The sequence below is a fragment of the Trachurus japonicus genome, chromosome 15 (assembly GCF_045865225.1).
Source record: "Trachurus japonicus isolate A0001 chromosome 15, Traja_1.0".
In the NCBI taxonomy this organism is placed as follows: domain Eukaryota; kingdom Metazoa; phylum Chordata; class Actinopteri; order Carangiformes; family Carangidae; genus Trachurus; species Trachurus japonicus.
In genome coordinates this window covers 14496569-14502815 of record NC_140921.1, presented here as the reverse complement: position 1 = coordinate 14502815, position 6247 = coordinate 14496569, and positions in this window count along the sequence as shown.

The window sequence follows — 6247 nt, the reverse complement described above, 5'->3', positions numbered from 1 at the left end:
GATAGACTTATACATTGCACGGCTTCCTTTTAGTGTACAGCACCAGATGTTTGTGAGAATAACAACCCTAACCTTTTTTTGTCATAGTGACAGAAATTGTTTATTAGCAGTTTTGTCCATCCGGCAATGTATGATTGTCATAGCTCAGTCATATACTGCCTTGTCTGTGTCTTGCTCTCTTTTCCTGTGTTCGCAATCTCACTCACATGTTGGCGTGGGAGGAGTTGAAGTCATTTATGATATCAGATATTCTCTAGGAGAGCAGGAAAGTCCTGACAGACTGAACAACCGCCATCCTCTCACACAGTGGTGTGTGTGAGTGTGCATTTTAATCAGGAGAAATGGCTCTGTGGGCCTCACATTGCACATTGAGGAGGTCTGGGTGTTCTCATTGTGTATACCCAGCGTACAGTAGATGTTATGTCTGTTCCTCTAAATCAAACCATGAAGCAGGCATGAAAAAAGCAACCTGTTATTTTGTTCTTTTTACTCTGACACTTTGTAATTCCACTCCTCTCAAAAGAATTAGCTTGATCATCATATAAGCAATACCGCAACCACAAAGACGTGACAAAATTTCTCTGTACCCTCAAGTGCCCACTTATTTAGTGTGCCTCTGTGCCTCTGTCCCTCCATCTCTGATATGATGTGGCTTCTCTATTTTACTGTTGACATAGTGCTATGAATGTCTGAGCACTTTGCAAATGAAGAGGCTTGAACTCCTGACAGGCAGTGTCGCCGGCACCATGACACACTGGCCCGCACATGCTGTGCGGCATAATGATGACATTAGGATCCAGTGATAATATCAGGACGCACTTCAGATAAATGACTGATAAACCAGGGGTTGTGCCTCTCGTATTACACGCTTGACAGAGCAGCTAATCAGTGTCCAAGTGACTGCTATTACATAAATCATGAGCTCGACTTTGATGCATATTCGATCGGTGTTCCCTATTCATCACGTCATCTGGGGGAGACTCTCTGGATGACTGGCTGCCGGGCCAACACACATTTTAAGAGCACATTATGTTTTCATTAGAATTTGATATGATCCATTCCAGTGTTGATTTGATTTTGTATGCTCGGGTCATTTGATAGGAAACTACCAAGAAGCGGGAGTGTATTGTTACACTGTGGCTGAGGTGTCATCTCACTCCCACTATAGCCACATTTACAGTAAAAGATGCGTCATGATAAACACTATTGTTTCATCATACATTAATAATAATGACATTTTAATCAAATTGATAAAATAGATTTTGTGTTTTTTTGTTATTATTATTATTAATAATAAACATTTTTTTTAATTTTTATTAAAATACATACATTCCAGATACATGCTCAATTCAATTTCAGCTATGAGGAGCTAGGCAGTGCACAATTGTATTAATTTTATCATTGTTTTTTTATTATTATTATGTAGCAATAAAATCAAATGCATCCACAAATGAAGTTGGAGGGGAGATGTGGGGTGTTGAAGTGAGTCACTATGTATGTTTTATTCTCCAGTATTGGGGTCACAGGATGTGAAGGTGGGGGTGTTAATTTAATCCCCATTCTTACCCAGAGCATGGCCACACTCTCTAAGGAGCTTTATCTCTGACAACTGTGTCAAATTAGAGAGACCACGAGCCCCTCATAAAGAATATGTCTGTCAGACTACATTGTTCCTGGCCTCTGAAATATACGGCAGAGAGAGACAAAAATAGAAGATAACACAGTAGTCCCACAGTTGGACTTGAACATGATGAAATAATTTTCGAGCCATGTGATCCTGTCAGTGAGACAAACCACTAATAAAACTGACAACCACGTATTATTCTGTACCTTTTGTGCTTTGCTATTCATAGATTTCAATAAGTATTGTTGTATTCAGAAAGCCAACCTGTTCACGGCATTCCTCCTCGCATCTGTGTGGTCTCATTATTTATTTTTTTTCATGCTAATAAAATGCTTGAACAGAATTATTTAGAAAACTTTACTGGACGTTAATTCATTGTAATTCAGCCTGGCTGTGTATAATTGATGGGAGTGTTACATTCCATTAGCCATGGTACATAACTCTAGGTCAGTCCAGTCTGATAAGTGCCCATCATTTATCTCCCTGGTATCATCGCTGTCCCACAGTCAAACATGTAAAACAACTCTTAATGTTCTCCCGAGTCCCCTTTGGGTGTTTCTCCCTGTTATCATCATTGCCTCTATTCTAGGGGGACCTCCTCGGGAGACAACATTTTCATAGACCTTTGACCTAAACCATATTTTCCATTTGAATGGTCTGACTAGTGAATATTTACAAGCATGTTTAATGTATAATAGATCTCATCTGTGAGTATCAGGAGCCATTTTCTGCTCAGTCAGGCTCTGGTGTTGGCCTTGGCCCCTTTGCTTGAGGTAATATTGACCCCTCTTAAAAAGAAAATGACCTGTGCTGCATTTAGGCCAAGTAGTATGCATACGTATTGTACAAGTCCTGAGGGCATACATGTTTATAACAAGGAAAGCTAGCGGTCTCGAATGTAAACATCTTAGCACTGTAATATTATTGTATCAGTAAAGTCCCAGAAGGTGGTAGATTTAATAATGTGGGTGGATTATATAAGAGAGAGAAATAAAGCAGTAATTTGAAATTGTTTGGGGACCTTTTGTGTCAATGGTTATGGAGGCTAAGGGACAATTCCATTCCCTCAGGCCACTGTTAAAAAGGCAATGACTTTTCTTGTACATGCACAGCATTTTGGAATCTACATGCATTACTAGCACCACAGGCTTTTATCATGTGATTAGTAATACATAATACATTTGATTCTATTATCATGCATGGAAAAAAAAATGAATGAATGAAGGGGGTGAAAGGAAGAACTCGTTGATGATGAACAACGTCTGCCGTGAAGTGCTTGAATATACATTTAATAGTGAAACAGATCTTGGTTTGCTTCTCGGGTGCTTATACAACCACAGGGTTTTTAATCTCTTTCTTGCCGATGAAAGTCCCAGTAATTGCTATATTTCCCTTTTTGTTTCAAGGACCTTTGATGATCCCTTGGCTTGCATCAGAGGGCAAAGTCATTAGTGGAGAAATGAGCTCAAGTGAAGAGAAAGAGATTGCGGGGCTCCCAGCATGATTGGAAACTTTGCCTCACATTGCATCCTAATTTGAATTCAATTTTCAATGTATACGAAAGGTAAGGACAATTAAAAATATGTACTTAGAAAAACTGGTCACTTTAAGCACACTAGTTTGAATTTATACGCATACAATAAATATAAATCATTATGATGTAGTTATAACGTAGTTGAAAGCATATAGGAAAAAAATATATATTCATGTGCAATATTTTCCTGCAATTATAACTTCCTCAATGAAGACAAATTTAATATTATTACAGCAGCAGCCACCTCAGGGTGCGGAAGAGTTACTGTTGATGACATAATCTATTCACTAGTACTGTATATTCATAACATATATTATTATAATTTTAAAAGTCTTATATCTGCATATCTGCCTAACATCATACAGACACACACATATATACTGTAAGATATATGTGTGTGTTTATATGTATATTATATTTATCTATTATATTTGTGCTGGTACGTTACTTTTAACAGTAGCTAGACTGACAATGTGCTCTATGATATAATGCTGCAATCATCATCAAGTTGTTCAGGGAGGGAGTGAGGGGTGCAGGGACATGTGAAATATGAAATCCTGTCAATCAAACTGTGGTACACAACACTCTGTTGCGGTTGGGTGACAGTGGTTCTTTCATGTAAATCACAGACATTAGAAATAAAAGACAGGCCTGTTGACTTGTTTCATGCTGGGAATCGGTGGCCCAGCATGTGTTGCTCTGTCTGTGCTTCACTCTCCTGTGGAACCGCTGTCCCCTGGGTCCTAGCACTGCTCCCTGGGGTGCACTGCATATAATTACCCACAATCCACCCTGAAACAGCTCTCATTTACAGTAATCAACAGTCTGCACTTCAAAGGATTCATGTGGCATCAGACACCAAGAGCCAGCGTGTGTTATTACAAATTATTATTATTGCCTCACAGTTACCTATATATACTGAAGCTGATGACTATGTTAACTAAGGAGACTATGAGATCCCTGCGTGTTTTTTTGCCCATTAAGGCCTGATGAGGGCAAAGATGATATACTATATGCTGTTAACAACTTCAAAAGCAGCCTTAGTTCAATATAAGGTCTGAACAACAGCAGCAAAAGCATCAGATGTCTAATATTATACAGGAGGGTGTGAGGAGAAACGGGGGGTAAGCTTCATCAAGGGCTTAAATTTACATGACTAACGAATTCACACTGCAAGTAAGAAATGCAAGATCATTTGATCATTTGGCAGACATGATGGTGGTCTGTGTGATAATGGTCATTATCATAAACTGAAGCCATCATTAGGCTTGATTTCAGATAATGGTCAGCGTGGAAACCATTTTATACAAAGAAAAGCCTCTCCCCATTAAAGACATATTAAGTGAATTAACTCACATCATGAGTAGGAAACCACTGTGTGGTATTGCCTGGAACATAATGTGCTTATAATGTGAAGTGATTTCTCCTGACTGGAGACAAGTCTGCCAGTTTACATTCATAATAATTTGCTTTAACCCTGCACCATGCAGCCATTCACTGCAGAACAAAATTGTATCAGTATAAATCCATAAGAATCATATTCATTAAAATATTAGTCCCTTTAATATCGCTTTGTAAAAGGGAAACAATTACCCATAAAAACTATACTGAATTATTTATATGACGCACTCGTATAAATTTCAAATTTTCATTTCTGACTTCTATTTGATCCTGTTATATTTGTTTATAGTAAGTCGATGTAAGGTTTTGCCTGTAAATATGGATTTCAAAAGTAGCATAACACAAAGTGTGTAATTTTAATCCTGTGTTATTTCAGTGTTGGGCGCAGTCACACAAAGCCAAATATGTGAGATATTACCTGTTTCTAAATTTCACATTTTACATTTTTGATTCTTGCAGATGATGTTTTTAATATGGATACATTTTGAGTGCTATGTGTGCAATGCAAACACACAGTAGTAATTCAGTAATTCAGTAATTCAGAGAGTCTTCTCCCATTTACCTCTTGGCAAAATGGCTGCTGTGCTTCCAGAGAGACCACCTTCAGACATGACATCCTCTGCTCTCTAGTGGGAAGAGCGGCGTCCTCCACAGAAGCTGCCTCTGACCCTCTGGCACTGCTGGGCCTCATCATTGCCGGTCCATTAGGGATGCTGGAGCAGGTCTCCAAACGGGCACGGCTGCACCACATTACTCCAACCCCTCACTGCTGGCAAGTCCCCTAGTGGCCAGGTCATGTCATGGCATGGGTGCCCTGTGAGTGAGCTTGTACCAGGTCTGCCCTTGACATGCCACCCCCTCCCTCCCCCTTACTCCTCCTCCGCCTCCTCCTCCACGGAGAAGGGAGAGCAGACCGTCCGGATGGGGCACTGGGGGTGCCAGCTGGTGCCAGCTGCGAGGGGAGATATCCAAGGTGGCGGACACCTGTCCTAACTCGCGCCCCCCAGCTCCCACAATGCATCTGGTGCGGCCCCGCAGACCCATCGTGGGGAAATGAGGCGCTAACCTTGAGGAGAAATGCTCCCAGCGTCGCATTAAGAGAGGCCCTAATTGCTGAGTGCTAGCACTGCCAAATGACATTAGGAAGTGCTGTCGTTTACTTTAACATAATGGCTCAGCGTGTTTTTTGGCTAAACTTCCTTTGCTTCTCTGAGGTGTTTCACCACAGTGGCCATTTTGGCCCTGTCATGACCAATCAGTAGAGGACTTGAAGATGATAGCGATTCTTGAGGACGATAATTCTAAAGACATTTGAGATTTGGGCATTAAAATGTAAAACTGAGTCCCATAGTGGGAAAAAACACAGCAGAGGGGCCACATGACTAGTCCATACTATGAACTCTCTATACCATGTAAATGGCTACCATTTGTGAAATAGCAAGTGCATTAACTGTACAAGCCGGGTGAGTGATTGTATTATTTATTCCCTTTTTCTTTATCAAACCACATGCTTGTATGGCTTTGTCGTTTCAAAGAAATACTAACACAGTCCACTCAGTGTGATTAAATTAAACAAGCATGCTCATTACATTATGCATACTGTAATAAGAATAGCCCTGACCGGTCTGTAGCAGTATAGCAGGCTCCACAGAGAATGATCACATGTTTCGCTGCTGTACTAGATTTTT